This window comes from Triturus cristatus, chromosome 3_2 (assembly GCF_964204655.1).
Source record: "Triturus cristatus chromosome 3_2, aTriCri1.1, whole genome shotgun sequence".
Classification (NCBI taxonomy): Eukaryota; Metazoa; Chordata; class Amphibia; order Caudata; family Salamandridae; genus Triturus; species Triturus cristatus.
This window is the reverse complement of record NC_140584.1, coordinates 815,541,436-815,561,445: the sequence shown is the minus strand read 5'-3', so window position 1 is coordinate 815,561,445 and position 20,010 is coordinate 815,541,436. Positions and strand designations below refer to the sequence as shown.

General features: G+C 45.6%; 1 protein-coding gene and 1 long non-coding RNA gene across 3 annotated transcripts in view; one reads left to right on the top strand and one right to left on the bottom strand.

The window, feature by feature from the left end:
- The window catches only part of KIAA2012 (KIAA2012 ortholog), a 747,606-nt gene that overhangs the window by 292,482 nt on the left and 435,114 nt on the right, over positions 1 to 20,010 (top strand). The window lies entirely within an intron of this gene.
- LOC146858205 (uncharacterized) overlaps positions 1 to 20,010 on the bottom strand; it is a 183,054-nt gene that overhangs the window by 114,201 nt on the left and 48,843 nt on the right. Inside the window, exon 7 of the long non-coding RNA XR_014980007.1 lies at positions 16,395 to 16,496. This is a non-coding gene — a long non-coding RNA (uncharacterized LOC146858205). The remainder of the gene's footprint in view (positions 1 to 16,394; positions 16,497 to 20,010) is intronic.

Below are 20,010 nucleotides of genomic sequence, written 5' to 3'. Positions count from 1 at the left end.
ATACCCCTAATCATCCTTTTGAAGTACTCCAGATGGATTATATCCAGATGGAACGATGCAGAGGATTCAAATATGTTCTCGTAGTTGTCTGCGCTCTGTCCCGTTGGACGGAGGCATACCCGGTTTCAGATTACACTGCCCCGACTACTGCCAAACAGTTGGTTCGAGAATTCTTCCCACGATACGGTTTACCACGTGCTGTTTACTCAGATAACGGCCAGCCGTTCTCATCCGAATTAATAAAACACGTTTCACTTCTGTTAGGATATCAGTGGAAATTCCACTGTGTCCGACATCCCGAGGCAGCAGGTCTCGTAGAAAGACATAACCAGATACTGAAAATTAGAATGTCCAAAATATGCAGAGAGAAAGGTGTCGACTGGGTAGTAGCGTTACCAGTTGCACTCTTTTACATGAGAATGGTAGCACACTCTCGAACAGGGCTATCCCCGTATGAGGTGATCTTCGGTAGACCACCGAATATGTGGGGGACGCCTATACCACGCAAAATAACTGATATTGACTGTAATATGCTGACAGATTACTTGGCTTCCTTGATGTCTGCACTACAATCTTCTCGTTCACAGGTAGCTGCAGCCTTTCCCGACAACACTGAGGTGAAACCCCATGACGTTGTTCCGGGTAATCTTGTCTTTGTGAGGAATTTCGACCGAAAGACTCAGCTGGAGCCCAGGTGGAAAGCACCCAAGTTGGTCCTGTTGACCACAAGAACAGCCGTGAAGATCGAGGGCCGCAAGGGCTGGATTCATTCAAGCCACATCAAGAAATTTCATGGACTATCTTCGGATATAGACATTGTGCCCTGCACTCCCTCACAGACTGATACAAAACTCCCTTTTGTTGAACCCAACAAATCTGAAAATTACAAACTAAAGCTTAGGCCCAACCAGTCGAGCAATTTGATTGTTTAAGTCCTCTCCAAGGTGAAGCGGTTGAATTGTCTCTGACATGTATCCCTTGGACCTGAGTAGAGAAAATACCCGAAAAATGTTGAAACGACAGGCGTATTGTAAATCACTGCGTAGCCACTGCATAGTGACATTATTAATTTTGTTTTTATTGAGTCTTTTAATGATTATTACAAGTATGTTGTTGCACATATATTACCCTATTTCTAGACATGTTTATAATGTTGCTGCTGAACATTCTTTTAGTGACTTACCTCCGCATGAATTGTCTTATAGACTTGCGCTGCGCAATAACACTTTCATTAGTATGTTACATCATTCCCATCAGACTAGTAATGCCACCAATTGTTGGGTGTGTGGCCGACTCCCTCCCTATCAGAATTATGAAGGAGTCCTGCCTTTCTTTCCACATCCATTTACACATAATGGCTCCTGTGGAGCATGGTTTAGCTTAATTAATTCCATAGACTCAGACACAGCAGTTTACCAAGATCATTGGGTATGGGGAAATCTGAACCTAGCTTTACTCAAGGTCTGTTACCCTGACAAGGAGGGTCGCCCCAAAAGAACAGGAACTGATCTAGAAAATGAAGTATATGGATTAGGTAATTTTACACCTAATCTCATGATTCTAAATGTCGTATCTGAAATTGAACTAGTCTTACCCACCATGTCAGTATTCCCAGCGAGGGGTGAATTATGTGTAAGAAAGGTTGGTTCCATGCATATGGGCCATAGTAAATGCACTATTATAGTAGAATTCAGTGATCAAGGAAAATCTTCATTTAGAGCTTCTCGCCACTCCTACTTTATATGTGGTCAGACTGCATATATGCGTCTACCTCTAGATTGGGATGGTACCTGCTACATTGCATTCCTTTTTCCACCTGTTTTCCTAGCTCCTCCTGATTATTACAGAAATATTCATTTAGTACACAACAGAGAACGGAGAGATCTCCCCATTATCGATTACACTGAGACGGCATGGGACAAGTATGTAGATTTTAATAAAGGCATCTTTCCCTATATAGGTACTGTTACTAATAGTAAGCTGATACGTAGATTAACTAGAACCCTTGAAGCAGTAGTGAATGAGACTATTTCCGCCTTAGGCAATTTAACGGAAGAGCAGTCTGCTATGCGGATTGTTGTGCTTCAAAATCGTCTTGTCCTTGACGTCATCCTGGCTGATAGGGGCGGAGCTTGTAGGGTCATCGGATCAAGCTGCTGCGTATTCATACCAGAAAATTCGCCATCTGTATATAAAGCCATCACTCGCCTTCATAAGATTGTAAGCCAGATACACCAGAACCCAGGCACTTGGACTTGGTCCACTTGGTTTTGGAATGCGGTATCAGCCTGGGGATGGAGAGTTTTATCCTTCCTAGGTATTGGCCTTCTCATACTATTCAGTTGCTGTCTATGTCTACAATGTGGACCAGCAATTTGTGGTCTGTGTGCCACATCGTGCATTCCACATCAAGATTTTCATTCAAGATCCCGGAAGAAGAAAGAAGAACAAATGATGCTATATGAACAGATCAATGGATTGATGAAGATTGATATCTCTTGAAGGGCAAGTAGGGGACAAGGAGGGAATGTGGAAATATGGATTTTTCTGGTCAGTTATGTCCCCTATCTTGGACCCCAACGGTTCCATGTGCATGTCACAAGTACATGTATGTTCCCTCCAGTTCCAGTTATGAAGACGCAAATACATGTGCGTCCACCGTCAACATGTCCTTTGACAGATCCGCCATGTATAGGCCGGATATCCCATTCCTAAATATGAAAGGCCATCGGCTTTATATGGTTCACTTATGCCACTTTACAGTCCAGGCAAGTAGGCCCTGATTCTGTCATCAAAACTCCTCTTGCCTTCTGCCTCTGAAAGCTCCAGTCCGAGCCTGCATCTGTGACCATGAACTTTGTCTCATTCTCTGCGCGGCTCACGAAGCCTGACATCAGCCTACTCTCTGCCAAGAACTGTATTTCACCTTCGAATTATCTGCCTCCCCCTCAGCCGATGCATTCCTGCCTAGTAGTTTAAGTAAACATTCTTCCAGTTACCAAGCAAAAAGGCCCATCTTCTCTGTCCTCATGCAAGTAATTCATAGCCCTGTTACCATGGAATATTCCTACCCCCTCGCATTCAGTGTAGACACTTAGACGCTTGTACACGCACGCACAGTCAGTATAGAATAGATTCTGTCCGAGAGTCCCTCTTTTATGGATAACATAGTTCTTTAAACATAGGATGTTAGATATGATTTGGGATTAGGTTGACTTGACCCCCAGACTTCTCGTCTCCACATATAGAGCTAAATGTCAAGTCCCCGTCACCCCCTAGTTACACGTCAATTACACGTCATACTGCTGCGCGCGCATCTATGCCAAGTATTATCTTATAGATCCACCTATGTATTACATCATAACCAATCAGGTTCCTTTTTACTCATTATTACACCCATTTTCGGTTACGCAGACCAAACGTCAATGTCCTTATCAATTGTTACGCCTACTGTATTCACTTCATTATAATGTATGTACTATAAAAGTTACTTCTTGTCAATAAAGTATGTACTTCACTTCCTGAACCCCCGTGGTGATGGAACTTGAAGCATCCGATTATAATCGATTATTGGAATAAAGCCCATTCCGAAACTCTAATATCACGGATTCTGCCTCTCATTTTACTGAGCTATTTTATAATGTTTCTGTATCAAATTCAGTCCCGGTAAAGGAATTTTTATTTACCACACCCTGGCACCATGTATATTGACGTAAAATGTAGTACAAGTGTCCACTGTACAGCCTGACCTGATTTTCCTTGTTCATACTCACGGTGGCCAGTGCCTGTGTGTCTTGTTACATTCATCTGATGGTGACCATTTGTACATGATTATTTGGACAGGCGCACCTTGGGTATTTTGTGTCCAATCTTGCATTTATCCAGCCCATGTGTATTTCACCCAGACTAAGAGATGTAAGTGCTTCCTGTGTGTCAACAAATTGTCTCATGTAGGGGGTGGTTGGTGCGGGCAAAACCTGACATCTCCTTGCTAGGTCTGGCCAGTGTGTGATGTTTGTCTGCACATACACTCAAGGTGCAGTGAGCCAGTCATGGTGGGCATGTTTTCAGTATTACCTATGCAGCATGTGCCTCAAGTTCATGGATATGGTCCCTGCTCATCCCTATTTTCGGCGACGCTGTGTGGTGCAGATGCAGTGCTGGATTGTCCCCAGGGCCTGGCTCCTCTGTCAAACTCCATTTCATGTCATTTGCTATTGTGTCATGCTCTCCATAGTTTTTCTGTGGCATGGTGGGTCAACCAAATGTGTGTTGCATGCCCTACATCTGTACCTTGTTTTGTAGATGTTACTGATCTTTCTTTTCAGGCTATGCACTGTAACCTATGTAGATTGGACTCATGTGACATATGTATACAGGTGTATGATTAATTCCTGTCTGTTCACCTTGCCCACAGCATCGTCGGGGGACACGGAGGGAGACATGAGCACAGACGGAGCGGAGGGACCGAGCACCAGTGCCAGCGGTGACATCGTGCCTGGCACATCAAGTGGAACTGAGGCGGAGGAGAGTGAGGCCGAGGACCTGTCCACTGGCACAACAGAATATGAAGCTGACGGGTCCAAGGATGATCTCTCCGAGTGGGCGGAGGCTGCACCAGCAGCTGACAGCGGGACAACATCTCTCCCCGCCCCCTTCATTGCCATCAGCCGCCTCCCACTTGCTCGTGTCCCTTCCTAGCGTGCCCGGTCACCACATGTCTCCTTCCTGCCAGGCACCGCACCCCCTGCCCCTGTCTCCACTGCTGCCGCCAATGCCGAGTCTGTGGACATCCAGCGGCAGTTGCAGGTTGGTCAGGCTGCGATGCTTAATGTCCTCCATGGCCACAGCCAAGTGCTGCACAACATGGAGGCATACTTGGAGGGCATTTTTTCATCGCAGGCTGACCAACGCCAGTTGCTGAGGTCCATAGACTCAACACTGACTGCAGCAGTGGGTCTCCTGCAGCGATACGTCCCTCCCCCTACCCCATCCACACTTCCCACTCCCATGCCTGTCCCACGTACACCCAGACGTACGCATGCACACACCACAACAGACACAGGCACCACACCAGCAGGGAAGGTCAAACGCACACCTCCTGGCACGCACACACAGGGTGAAGTAGGCACACCCACTGGGTCGGGGGGCAAACGTAAGCCACGCAGCCAGAGTGGGAGTCCGCATTCCACCAAATCCACTCCCTCCAAATCCCCTCCCCTCAGCTCTCCTGGCCACATATCCGGCAAAGACTCCTTCATGGCCGCTCTGTCCCTGAGCCCCACAGTGACACCACCCCGCAAGCGGTCAAGGGAGTCCCCGGTCAGGGTGGTTGAGTCCCCCCCCCCCTGTCCACACCCTCCCCCAGTGGCGCTGCGACCCATCCCTCCGCCCCCCCCCTCCTTGGGGCCTGTGGTTCCTTTGGGTGCAGGGGAGTCGCTGGAGGACCTTGCTAAGGTGTGCAGCGCCATCCTGGCCTCCGCCTTTGGCCCTGCCCCACCCCCTGTGGTGGAGTCCTCCATCTCTGCACCCACGACGCCTACCCTTCGCCCTCATGTCCCTGCGGTGCCTGGTCCTTCCACCCCACATGATGCCCTCCCCGCTCTGGAAGACGAAGGAGTCTGACTGTGCAGGCAAGCTAGGGGACACGCGTCCCACTGTGTCCCCCACCTGGATTTGAACTTTGGATTGCCCTATGGGCTTTGTACATTTTGAACTTTCAAGGGACAAACATATTTTTGAATGCTGATTAAAGCAATTTATTTTTCCTTAGTACACTACTGTCTGTCTGGTATTGCTGTTGGTCGACCTGCCCCATTATTTTGGGTGGTGATTATGTGTTGGGTGTGTGGGAATTGTCGTCTTGTGCTGGTCATAGGGTGGATCCTGGTATCTGTGTGCCATCACAAGCTGTTGGCTACATAACTTTGTTCATGTAAGCAGTTACTGCATGGTGACATCGTCCCAAGGTGTGTTCCTTCCTCTGTGTAACCTGACTTCTTCCCTGCAGGGTCTTTCCAATATGTGGTGCTGAGCTGTGTCTACATTGGCTGGGTGTGTGACGGACTCGTTAGACTTGGCCCATGCATGCTGAGCGATGTCTCCACCTGCATCATTCGTGGCGTCCTTGGTGGTCACTGTACTTGTGTATGTAGACTGTTGCCATGACTTCATGTGTACATGTATTCTTTTTGGCGCTATGCATGTGTATACTCCCAGCCTCGCACACATGTGGTACATGTACTGCAGGATCTTTGTGCACCTGACTGACATTTGTGGGCATTGGATCTGTGGGTACTCCACCCTTTTCTTTGCAGGGGCACTGCTGTGAGTGTTAGGCACCCACCCCTCCTGTCTCTGGGCACTGCTGGGAGGACTCTGCACCCACCCCTCCTGTCTCTGGGCACTGCTGGGAGGACTCTGCACACACCCCTCCTGTGTCTGGGCACTGCTGGGAGGACTCTACACCCACCCCTCCTGTCTCTGGGCACTGCTGGGAGTGATAGGCACCCACCCCTCCTGTGTCTGGGCACTGCTGGGAGGACTCTGCACACACCCCTCCTGCATCTGGGCACTGCTGGGAGGACTCTGCACCCACCCCTCCTGTCTCTGGGCATTGCTGGGAGGACTCTGCACCCACCCCTCCTGTGTCTGGGCACTGCTGGGAGGACTCTACACCCACCCCTCCTGTCTCTGGGCACTGCTGAGAGTGATAGGCACACACCCCTCCTGTTTCTGGGCACTGCTGGGAGGACTCTGCACCCACCCCTCCTGCGTCTGGGCACTGCTGGGAGGACTCTGCACACATCCCTCCTGCGTCTGGGCACTGCTGGGAGGACTCTGCACCCAACCCTCCTGTCTCTGGGCACTGCTGGGAGGACTCTGCACCCACCCCTCCTGTCTCTGGGCACTGCTGGGAGGACTCTGCACACACCCCTCCTGTCTCTGGGCACTGCTGGGAGGACTCTGCACACACCCCTCCTGTCTCTGGGCACTGCTGGGAGGACTCTGCACACACCCCTCCTATTTCAGGATATGTACGCTTAGAACATACACGGGTGTGGGTTCGCTCCATGCATACGAGGTGGGGGTACGGTCCGTACATACACGGTTGGGGTGGGGGTACGCTCCATATGTATGCGGGTGAGGGTACGGGTCGTACTTGCACTGTTGGGGTGGGGGGTCCGCTCCATACGTACGCGGGTGAGGGTACGGGTCGTACTTACACTGTTGGGGTGGGGGTACGCTCCATACGTACGTGGCTGAGGGTACGGGTCGTACTTACACTGTTGGGGTGGGGGTACGGTCCGTACATCCACTGTTGGGGTGGGGGTACGCTCCATACGTACGCGGGTGAGGGTATGGGTCGTACTTACAATGTTGAGGTGGGGGTACGGTCCGTACATCCACTGTTGGGGTGGGGGTACGCTCCATACATACACGTGTGAGGGTACGGGTCATACTTACACTGTTGGGCTGGGGGTACGCGCCATACGTACGCGTGTGAGGGTACGGGTCGTACTTACACTGTTGGGGTGGGGGTACGCTCCATACGTACGCGGGTGAGGGTACGGGTAGTACTTACACTGTTGGGGTGGGGGTACGCTCCATATGTACGCGGGTGAGGGTACGGGTCGTACTTACACTGTTGGGGTTGGGGGTACGCTCCATGCATACGGGGGTGGGGCTACGGTCCGTACATATCCGTCCCCACGCTATGTGATGCTTGTGCGGGCCGTACCCAGGCCTTTGCCACGTGGGTACAGCCGTCCCGCCATTGTTGGGGTGACGTAGGTGTGGGCGTGGTACGACTCGTACCCACGCTCTTAAGGCGTGGGTACGGGACGTACCTGTATTGTTGTGTTGCCGGTTCGCGTCGTCAAGCACTTCCGTTGTGGTGGACGCTGGCTTTGCAGGACACGCCCCCACTCCCTCGTAGTGACCAGGGCCTGGGGGTAAGGTATGTACAGGGCATGTGTGCTGTGTGACTTTGGTGGGGGTTTTGTGGCCTGCCCCTGGTCCTGCCCCCCCCTTTCCCCCCTCCCTTTGTTGTTCTGACCTTCTGTGGCATCTGCGTCGTAACCTGTAGAGGAGGTCGACTGCTATGAGGGCCGGGATGACACGTAGGTTCGGGTCCATGTCTGTCCGTCGCGTGCAGGTACTCCTTGTTCGCATCGTCCTGATTTCCTGGCAGTTTTTGGCTGCCGGAAAATATTCACCGTGCGGGATGACGTCGGTGCGAATCGTAATTCCTGGTTCGTGAATGGCAGGCTGCGTGCGTCCCGACGTCACATCGGCGCTTTCCCGGATCACATTTGTATGTTTATTTTCATCGGTCGGGGTTTTGTACGATTCGTACGGAAATGGTATTTCCGTGCGAATCGTACTTCCATGTTTGTATATTTTTTCGACGGGGTACGCGTCGGACGGAGAATATGCTCCGTCCGACGGTTCGTACCCGGTTTTTACCGGATCGTGATCGGCACCTAAATCTATTTTATTTCTATTAAATTAATGTTACTGTTTAATATATTTAAGATGTAATATTTAAATGCATATATAATTTTAAAACGATATTCAATACAACGATATTAACAGCAACTTTATTTTTGTTCTCAATTTTTTTGCGCATACCATTTAAGTATAGGATGATGATATTTTTGACAGCAATACGTACATCTTGTGTAGTGGAATTTTCTCATTTGCCATTCTGACCTGGGGTTTCCCAGATTGCAATTGTGCCAACGGCACTTCCCCTTGTTAAATCCTACTCTAGTTCCAATTCCCTATGACTCGCTAGCCACCTGTAGGTAAGTTTCAGACAAAATCTTATATTTCTGTTTCAGATAGGTGCAGCCTTTCTGTGTAGAATATTTGCATATGATCTGCCATTGCAGCCGCTATGGCCTCACTGTCCCGAACTGTTGTACCGTCTGGGGCTATTATTGCTAGTACATGGTTCCCATCATGTTCCCTACTGCTGAGCCAGGCTTGGATTTTCCCTGCCTTGTCTACCACTCCATAAATATGTTTTTGTTTTGCAACATAGCTCAATTTGACCTTATTAATTTCTATTAAATTGTATTCCTCCCTTTTTAGTGTAATGTGCTCTTTTGTTACCTCTGAGGGTCCCAGAATGTATTCCACCTTTAAGTCTAAGATTTCTCATTCTGCTTCCTTGCATTGCCGATCTCTCTTCCTTTTGTCTCCCAGTTCCCCTGATATTTTTAACCTATTTATCATGGGTTTATATGCCACGCATAGAGTGGAATCGCCTCTCAATGTATCAGTGATGTCTTTAAAATAATGTTTCATGGCTTTGTGTTGGCACTCCACTTCTTTTTTCATTGGTCAGGCACCATGCAGCCATTTTCCAATCTCCCATTCTTCGTGGCTTCTGAGTTTCTAATTAAATGTTTAGTGGGCAGTGATCATATATCCCCCTGGCTTTGTACTCTACCTCTGTGAATCTGTGTAGCTTTCAGGTGGGATTGAAGAATAGTCTGTAAAACAATGGGTGCTGTGCACTCCTAAGTAGTAGGAGTAGTCCAGGTGTGTCCCATTTACTGCTCTCCAAATTTCGCCCTTTCCCAGCGCTCGCATGAAGGACCCTCAGAATATTGCTGACGTGTTTTGACCCGTAATGTTTTGGGTGTCTCCTCATGACAGGGACCTGGTCAGTTCTATTTGTAGAGATTGATAAAATCAAAATAGTTTAGGACAGAGATTAGGTTAGATTAAAGCTTATAAAGTGCTTGGTTACTCCTACAGAGTGTCCACGCGCTAAGACATCGCAGCCTAACAAAAGAGTGCTACCCCTCCACCCCCCAGAAATCCCCAGATCCCAGCATAGACAATCTATTTGCAGTAACAACGCTTAGCACCAGCCCTTGGTGATGACTGGAAAACCAAGTCTTACGTTTTTTGCGAAACATCACTTCAGAAGGATGCAGCCTCAATTCCAAATGCAGCTTGTTCCAAGCTTTGGCTGCTGAGAATCTAAAGGATCTGCCTCCTAAACTTACTTTTTGAACTTTTGGCACCACCAGCTTAGAAGTTCCCACGGACCTAAGATTCCAGGTAGGTCTATAGGGGGTGAGTAGATGTCGCAGAAGCCTAGGCCCTTTCTCATTGTAAATCCTATGGCAGCTCCCACCAATGCGTGCCTCGGGATATTCAATATCATGCGGGCTGGCGCAATTTGGACCTTCTGCAATATATTCAGATTGCCTTTTGAAGCCCCTAAATAGAGGATGTTGCAATAATCCAAACGATGAGAGAGAGGTGATTTGAAATGCTTAGGAGACAATTGTGTTTTTTTTTCCAAATTGTTCCTAACTTATGTTAAATAGGCGCTAGGGGAGTACTATTATTTTATTCCCGCAGATGGTTTTATCGGAAGGCATGCATTGTCTTAAAGCCAACATATATATTTAAAAGCACACATAGTGCCTTCCACTGAAGGGGTCTTTATTGTGTGAATGCACACATTGTACAAGAGCTGAATGCTGTTACTCACAGGCAGGTAAGCCAATGGCTGAAACAAGCTGAGCTTGTGCAACGCCCCTCCCCCCCACCACACCCCACCACCCACCGTATAATTCCTTGGCCAGAAGCAAAATGTGATTGACAATACAGCAGACCAATGGAAAAAGGCTTGCAAAAGATACTCGTAAGTATAGCATACATATTTTTATTAAAAAGAACGCCAGTCCTTATAGGACTAAAGAATGCTCTGCAAGTCATGCTTTGAGTGCGTGGTTTAAACAAAATAATAGGTTTTATAATATATTTCGAAAGGCAGTTTATGAAGAAATGGTATGTTTTAAGGGCTACCACAGTTTCCAGGCACTTTATTCCTCTAAAGCAGAAAATATGTGTGAATGTCCATCAGAAAAGTGTTTGCCTGGTGTGAAAACTTCATGCACTGTAGAAAAGTGTTCATTCAAACGAAACGAAACAAAGAAAATAGTGCCTTCTGTATACACAATCCCCTGCATCTCTTCTCCTGCTGGGACTAGACATTCAGGGGGGAGCTCGTTTTCTAAGCTGTAATTCCAACTGGTTTCACATACAGATTGTCACTAGGGAGAATATTTTGTTTGCAACCATGACCCCTGCAGCCCTAAATAACGCCTTGCCTGAGCCAGGGCGACCAAGTGCTCTGGCCGGACTGTCCTGCGAGGCGAGGAAGAGCTGCTTTGGACTGGTCACTACAGCACGACCCAGCCTAGTTATATTTGGTAATATTCACAAAGGCATTGTGTAGTGCATTAAGTAGGATTCTGGTAGTAATTAATTTGGTACTCTTAGGTTGCTTTGTGAATTGGCCCCAATACATCTAAAATGGGAACAACATGGGAATATTCAGGGAATGTTCACGAGCAGTTAGGAAAAGTAGAAATCATTGGTCTTTTTACACTTTCACTAAAGGAGGATTGACTGTTTTGGGGCTGATTCAGAAAGGTGTTTAATTGTAGGCGAAAGAGTACTTAGTCTCGTAGTAGCACTTTCCGTACTGATATGATAAACGTTTTTGTAAATCGATTCTTTTGATATTTAATTTAATCCAATACTTGTTTTAGTTACAGGAAGGTTCTGTAAAAGAAAAGAAAGTATTAATCCCACCTGAGGGGACATTTGATTACACAATGGTGAGTTAATAGATATCGAAGATAGCATAGTTCATAAACAAAAATTACTGTAAGGCATATTTGTGACAAACATTTTCATTTTAAGGGACCAGGGCGTAACACAGTCTCCTATGGCCTATGTTCTGCTGCGGGGCCCCCAACTATTCCGTGGTCCCGTTCAGCCAAAAGTCAATGAATATCAGTGAGATACGGGGAACTCCGGGGTACCTCATCACATTCTGTAGGGGGGCCTCATCATTTTGCATTTTACCACTGTTAAGGGGCCCTTCTAAATCTCCCCAAAACAGTAGGTTAAATGTGTTAAATCAATAAGGTCTTTGCATGCATAATAATAATATGTTGTTGGGAGGGAGATATTTACTCAGTCAGGCGGGGTCACAAATGTATTGCCACCTGGTTCCATTTCCGGGCATTTTAACTATAAACTAACTCAGGAAATACATTTATATCAATGAAAGAGCATAGTCCTGCCCTGTTTCGACTTCATTTTCCCATTTAAGGTGAATAAATCAGCCTATTCGGCCCAACATGTTGCCCCCAAACCTAATTTTCCCTCCAACAGTGCTCCCTTTTCACACCATTCCTTGGACCTTTTGTTTACGTTTTCAAGTCTCTAAGAGGAAACACCTACCTCCTAAGTTGGCAAGACATAGTGACCAATGTCACTTTAGCAGCCAGGAGGAGCTCTTGGTGGTTAACATGGTGGCAGGAAGCAGCTGCTCTCTGTCAACTCTGAAGATGGCTGTCACTTCCTGAGGACTACAGAGTGTGCCAGAGAGGGGCTAGGAGCACAGGAGTCAGAGAGAAGCTGTTCATAATAAAGATAAAATGGGTAGTGCTGCAACTAAGTCTTAGTAGAGTTAACTTTAAGTCCTGGGAACACCCAATTTCTGACTGTTTATGGTCTGGCTTCACACCCCAGTTGTCACCAGACAATTTTTTTTTTTTTTGTCCTCGTATGCCACAAAGGTTCTATATGCGCGATCAATAGGTTAACAAGCGATATGCTGCCTCAGTACATACCAACTGGAAGGGACAGACATGGAGCGAGGACCTTGTCCCACAGCGATAGAGCTTGGCATACCTGCGATCACCATAGCGTTACCTTAAGGGGGATTTTGGAAATCAGCCAGAATACTGAAAGAAGTATCAAAGCACTGCTTATACCCAGAAATGGGATAGATGGCTTAATCATTGGACCTGGGGTCAAAAAAAAAAAACACCAGTCTCTCAATGATCCCATTTCAGGAGGCGCCAAAAAGATCTTTTATCAGGATTCCCTATTCTGGCCAAGTCCAGCTTAGAGACCTGCAGGGCAGAAGCAAATCATTCATTGACAGAAGGGGGTGAAGAATCCTTCCACTTCTTGCATATCTCCCTTCTAGCCAGTAGTATAGCGTAGAAGACTAACTTTTTCGCCAATGTGGAAACCCCCTCTAAGATTCCGAAAATCACCAACTGAGGATCTAATATTATGTTGAAGTCTACTGAGGACGACAGAATCTTGCAAATAGCTTCCCAGAACTGCGACAAAAGAGGGCACTCATAAAACATGTGGATATCCGAGGCTGCCAAGAGTCCACATCTAGCACACACCACCATATTCCCCTGAGTAAATTTAGAAAGTCGAAGGGGAGAGTAGTAAGCTCTGTGAATAGTATAAAGGTGGTTCCTGCGCAACCACGCCGGTTTCACAACATCCCACATCATTCTACATGATGTACTCCATAGCTCTTGCAAGTTAGTATTGCTTATATCTGGCCCCCAAAGCTCATCTGGTAACAAGAATACTCCATCCATCTCCTCCAAGATCAGATTATACCAAGACGAAATCTCCTTCTTAGCAGGGGGTTTGTCAATCAACAAAGTTATAAGGGTACTATAACCACCTAATGGGAACTTGCTTCTTCGAGAGGGCTGTGCAGTATAAGATCGAGACCAGCTGGACATCTGCAGATATTTTAGCCTAGCTAGGCCAGGGCCAATCCTCCTACTCAAACACTCCCAGGAAAGCAATTCCCCCTCAACAAATAGGTCTCCCCAAACCTCCATCCCTGCCTCTCTGATAGGTACTGCAAGTGAATCTCCCAACCAGGGCGGATTATCGGGTAGATCCCATAAGGGAGTCCTGCAGCTACAGTACCCTATTTTAATAGCTTTTAGAACCTGGGCCCAAGTCCTTGCCATTCCCAATAGAATCTTCAATTTAATTTTTTTAAAGAACTTGGGATCACCAAATTTTAAAAGGAATCCAAACTGGCTAACCCCCTCTCCACTAAGCAAAGTGGTGTATAGAGTTCCCACCCCATACTCTAATGGTTTCTTTAACAGCATCCTGGCATGAGATAACTGGAACGCCCAGGCATACACCTGGATGTCCGGAGCAGCCAACCCCCCCTTTTCCCTACGCATCCTTATCTTTTTCCACGAAATTCTTGGAAGATGTTTATTCCAAATAAATGTGTTAATCTCAGCCTGCAATGTTTTAATAGAAATTGGATCAAAATACAGGGGGATAGTGTTGAAAAGAAAAGAAAGCTTTGGCAAAACAGACATCTTGACCAAGTTAGCCCTTCCTAATAATGACAGTGGAAGATGGAATCAAGACTGAAGTAATTTACGGCAGTCCTTAACTATCTTGGAAAATTAGTATTGACAATCTGGTCTATATCTTCTACAATATCAAGGCCCAGATATCTCAACTTCTTTCCTGGTCGAGTACCAGCAATACACAAACTCTGGTCGATACCCCAGGTCATCATCTCGGTTTTTGTGGCATTGATCTCATACACAGATACTTCCCCAAATGCCGAGGCTAGCTTGAATATTTCCGGGAGAGCCATATGGGCGTCAGATGTAAAAATGAGGAGGTCATCAGCGTACAGGGCCACTTTTCTCTCCCAACCCCTGTACGCAAACGCCTTGATATTAACATTATCCCTCAGACTTTGGGCAAATGGTTCAGCGTATAGATCAAAAAGAAGCGGGGAGAGGGGGCAGCCCTGCCGTGTGCCCCTCGAAATGTTAAAGGGATCAGATAAATTGCCATTGACCAGTACGCAAGCACTTGGGTTCTGATATAAAAGACCAATTGCCCGGCGAAACCCTGCTCCCACATTGAACTTTGCCAGGGCCTCCGACAGATACAACCAATTGACCCTGTCAAAGGCCTTGGTGGCATCCAAGGTAAGGACCGCCAGGGGGAGAGACTCCAAAACTGCCAAGTCAATAGCCCCTATTAAGTCAAAGGTTAATTCATATAGCTGCCGCCCCTTGACAAACCCCTTCTGATCAGGGTGTAAGATGTTAGGGGCAACAAGAGCTAATCTATTGGCCAGAATTGAAGCAAATATTTTATAATCTACGTTCAGTATGGAGATTGGCCTATATGAGCCACATGCCGTGGGTGGTTTCCCCGGTTTTAAAATTACTGTAATGGACGCACTGTCCCATGATATCGGAGGACGACCACCATCCAGTAGAATATTATTAAATAGTAAAACCAGGAAGGAGACAAGTTCCCGCTCCAGTATTTTGTATATTTCGGCCGGTAGGCCATCTGTACCAGACGCCTTCCCCTTTTTGGCATTATGTATGGCCTTAATAACTTCCTCCTCCGAGATTTCACCATCTAACATCTCGCTTTGCTCAGCAGAAAGTGCTGGAAGGGTGATCTTGCTGAGCCAATCTTTAATGGTAACTAAGCTGATGTTCTTGTCTTCACAATATATATTTTGAAAAAATTCTCTAAAGGCAGATCTAATATCGTCATCTCGGGAGAGTGGGGAGCCATTGACATTAATCACCTCGATGTTATTCCGGACTTGGTCCGTTTTGGTTTTCCATGCCAATAGCTTCACCGCTCCTTCTCCATACTGAAAGTGTGCAAGTTTGCTGGCCTCCCACCTTTCTTGTATCCGCTGATTTAGGATCGAAGCTAGATGGCCCTTTAAGGAAAGTAATCTTTCAGACAAAGAAGAGCGGACCGCTTCTGTATTATAATCAGCGACTAGATCTAATTGGGTCTGGATCTTAGCAATATTTGCTTCCACTGATGTCACGGCCTCCCTATATTCCCTCCTCCTATAAGCCGTTTTATTTGTAATAAGGCCTCTCAAAAATGCTTTCAGACAGTCCCACACCATTCCGATGCCTGCCGATCCTACATTTATCTTTAAGAAATGGCTCACCTCAGACTTAAGGAAGAGAACATCGTCTGGGTGGGAGAGTAAGGAACGATCAAAAGACCAACTCCTGGCCGGCACCCTTAGCATTGATATAAGTTCCAAAACTACGGCAGAGTGGTCAGATAGATGTAGTGGGAGGTATTTAATGTCTTTAACAAAATCCACTAAGGAATGGCTGATTAGTACAAAGTCTATTCTAGACTGATGGCGGTATTTATAGTTTCTATAAGAGACACCCTGCTGTTCACCTGCCCTTAACCTCCAGATGTCTACATATCCATACTGCTTCATTGTGTTTAGCAAAATGGACCTTGATTTTGATGTAGTGCATTAAGTAGGATTCTGGTAGTAATTAATTTGGTACTCTTAGGTTGCTTTGTGAATTGGCCCCAAAACATCTAAAATGGGAACAACATGGGAATATTCAGGGAATGTTCACGAGCAGTTAGGAAAAGTAGAAATCATTGGTCTTTTTACACTTTCACTAAAGGAGGATTGACTGTTTTGGGGCTGATTCAGAAAGGTGTTTAATAGTAGGCGAAAGAGTACTTACTCTTGTAGTAGCACTTTCCGTACTGATATGATAAACGTTTTTGTAAATCGATTCTTTTGATATTTAATTTAATCCAATACTTGTTTTAGTTACAGGAAGGTTCTGTAAAAGAAAAGAAAGTATTAATCCCACCTGAGGGGACATTTGATTACACAATGGTGAGTTAATAGATATCGAAGATAGCATAGTTCATAAACAAAAATTACTGTAAGGCATATTTGTGACAAACATTTTCATTTTCAGGGTCCAGCGCGTAACACAGTCTCCTATGGCCTATGTTCTGCTGCGGGGCCCCCAACCATTCTGTGGTCCCGTTCAGCCAAAAGTCAATGAATATCAGTGAGATACGGGAAACTCCGGGGTACCTCATCACATTTTGTAGGGGGGCCTCATCATTTTGCAGTTTGCCACTGTTAAGGGGCCCTTCTAAATGTCCCCCAAACAGTAGGTTAAATGTGTTAAATCAATAAGGTCTTTGCATGCACAATAATAATATGTTGTTGGGAGGGAGATATTTACTCAGTCAGGCTGGGTCACAAATGTATTGCCACCTGGTTCAATTTCCGGGCATTTTAACTATAAACTAACTCAGGAAATACATCTATATCAATAAAAGAGCATTTTCTCATTTAAGGTGAATAAATCAGCCTATTCGGCCCAACATGTTGCCCCCAAACCTAATTTTCCCTCCAACAGTGCTCCCTTTTCACACCCTTCCTTGGACCTTTTGTTTACGTTTTCAAGTCTCTAAGAGGAAACACCTACCTCCTAAGTTGGCCAGACATAGTGACCAATGTCACTTTAGCAGCCAGGAGGAGCTCTTGGTGGTTAACATGGTGGCAGGAAGCAGCTGCTCTCTGTCAACTCTGAAGATGGCTGTCACTTCCTGAGGACTACAGAGTGTGCCAGAGAGGGGCTAGGAGCACAGGAGTCAGAGAGAAGCTGTTCATAATAAAGATAAAATGGGTAGTACTGCAACTAAGTCTCAGTAGAGTTAACTTTAAGTCCTGGGAACACCCAATTTCTGACTGTTTATGGTCTGGCTTCACACCCCAGTTGTCACCAGACAATTATGTGAGAATCACTAGAGAGGAGCTTTCCTCCTCCCACATATTGGGAGTCAGGAGTACATGTTTTAAATGGGCAGAAGTGCTGTGCTTCCACAAAAAGTGTGCTTGCCCTCCACACAGCTGTGATCATTCTGTTTATGACATTGTAGTACTATTAAAGTGTCTTAGATAACTAGAAAATGTATGGTGTTTTTATCTAACAGCAACACAGATGGGAGGAGAGAAATAATTAACCTACATGGATGTTTAGGTCTAGCTTGAATGTCCAAGTGTAACTTGACCATTAAACCTCCACCAATATTATTCTACAATTATTTGTTTCTACACAAATACATATCTATTCCTGTGCTATTTTGTTGTAATGCTTAACATTATCATACAACGTTCCTTTTAAGCCAAACCTATTTGCATTGCCAATGCTTGTTATTAGGTGTGGGTTGAAAACCCATAATAAATGGTTGCAGGAGCCAAAGGGTTCTAGGGGATCTTTCCTTTCTAGTACATACTGTAGTTTATATTTTTTGACCCTTGTGTTTTTTCCTTTTTATACTCGCCATCGTTTGGTATTAGACATAGCTCTCCCAGAAACTCAGAATACTATAATTACATCTTCCTAACCATCAAGCTGATTCTCGGTTCTCCCCAAACTGGAAGAGTCTTCTTTGAATGCTGTCTCCAAATATGGTGAAAGATGATTAATGGAGAACGAATTTGTTTTAGAAAACGGACTGGCACATATTTAGTACCTTAAAGTGGAACTGACATGTTTCTGTAACCTGGAATATGTTTCTTCCTTTGTGAAGTCTTATGTGGGATGTCTGTAAATAGTGATTGTCTGCTCATACCGATAAGAAAGATTAGATTGTAAAAAATGCAGAGTCAAGTATTATGATTTTCTTTCTTTACTTTAAAACTCAGCATTAAACACAAGACTATACATTCCAGGAATAAAGGCTTTAAGCAGTCTTTAAGAACAAATCTGACTAAGCATTTGCCAAGGTCCAGGCAGTCCCATGTAGCTGTGTCACTTTCTACCTTGGATCCACCCCATTCATGGATGTTTACATCCATAAGAATATCAAGACTTTTATAATGGAATGAAAACTCACACTTGTCACTGTGGTTGGACGCGGTGTTCCAAATTCCACCTGCCATTTTATCACATAGTATCCAAGACCCAAGTGGACTTAAGACATCTTTGTTTATATATTGTTAAAACGATATTCAATACAACGATATTAACAGCAACTATATTTCTTTCTCAATATTTTTACACTTACCATTTAAGTATAGGATGATGATATTTTTGACAGAAATACTTTGGTCACAATATTTTGGAAGGGCGATATTTTGAGAGGGGATATTTTGTCAGTAAACCCTTTTGTCACGGATACCTCTGGGATCATTAGATACATCCTTATATTGACCGCATATAGCGATATCTGTTCCTCCATGTGGTTTTCAATCGCCACCCACATACCTGGGAGTCAACCTGTATCCATTCCACCAGGGCCTTTATGGCGAGAGCAAATAACATTGTCGATAAGGGGCATTCTAGCCATGTGCCCCTTTTTGGCTGGAATTCCAGAGACAGTATCTCATTTACTTTGAGTTGGGCCCTGAGGTTCGTACATAAGTGTTTGACCCATTTCAAGAATTCAGACCCACATCCCATTTTGTTCAGGAAGGTGAACAGAAAGGGCCATTCCACTAAGTCGAATACCTTATTTGCTTCTAGCGATAGTGCAGCCAATGGCACCCCTAGTCCTGTCACAGCATTGTTATTGTATAGGTAGCATAGGATGAGTTTTTGGAATCTGTGAGGCATGAATCCATTCCGGTCTGGGTGCATCAGATCTAGGATCACTCCCCTCAGTTAGTTTGTGAAAACATCTGCTAGTATTGTGGTATCTTACTTAAGAATTGTTATTGGCCAGTAAAATTCTTAGCTATCCCCAGGTTTCCCTACCTTGGTTGTGGTGTTTAAGTCTCTAGCGAACATCCTTTGTTGTATGCCTCAGTGTACATCTTGTGTAGTGGAATTTTCTCATTTGCCATTCTGACCTGGGGTTTCCCAGATTGAAATTGTGCCAACTGCACTTCCCCTTGTTAAATCCTCCTCTAGTTCCAATTCCTTATGACTCGCTAGCCATCTGTAGGGTAAGTTTTAGACAAAATCTTATATTTCTGTTTCAGATTGGTGCCGCCTCTCTGTGTAGAATATTTGCATATGATCTGCCATTGCAGCTGCTATGGCCTCACACTCCCGAACTGTTGTACCGTCTGGGGCTATTATTGCTAGGACATGGTTCCTATCATGTTCCCTACTGCTGAGCCAGGCTAGGATTTTCCCTGCCTTGTCTACCACTCCATAAATGTGTTTTTGTTTTGCAACATAGGTCAATTTGACCTTGTTAGTTTTTATTAAATGGTATTCCTCCCTTTTTAGTGTAATGTGGCCTTTTGTTACCTGTGAGGGTCCCAGAATGTATTCCACCTCTAAGTCTAAGATTTAGCATTCTGCTTCCTTGCATTGCCTATCTCTC